Below are 369 nucleotides of genomic sequence, written 5' to 3'. Positions count from 1 at the left end.
CAAATCAAATGACAGTAGTTTATCAGTAATCCTAAAAAATAACACTGCCAAACACACATGCTAAAAAAACAACAACTTACTTACACATAGTAAGAAATGGTTATAAAAACTGAAACAGAAGTGAAACAAGTAATAGGAAAGAGGAGAAATAAAAAGCGATACTTATCCTTTGCCGGTGTCCCTGCCCGGTGGAGTCGCACGGTAGAGTCGATGGTCTTTTCACTCTTTAGTCTGCACACGAGGAGGCCTTCACGCGACGGCTGTCGCGGTACACTAAGCTTTTTTATACAAAATACTACATTAATTCAGATCCTCATTTTCTCTGCAACAAATGGCCAAGCAAGCACAGACACTGACAAGATACGCGAT

Source organism: Sinocyclocheilus anshuiensis, unplaced genomic scaffold (genome assembly GCF_001515605.1).
Source record: "Sinocyclocheilus anshuiensis isolate Anshui unplaced genomic scaffold, SAMN03320099.WGS_v1.1 scaffold420, whole genome shotgun sequence".
In the NCBI taxonomy this organism is placed as follows: domain Eukaryota; kingdom Metazoa; phylum Chordata; class Actinopteri; order Cypriniformes; family Cyprinidae; genus Sinocyclocheilus; species Sinocyclocheilus anshuiensis.
This window is presented reverse-complemented; position numbering follows the sequence as displayed.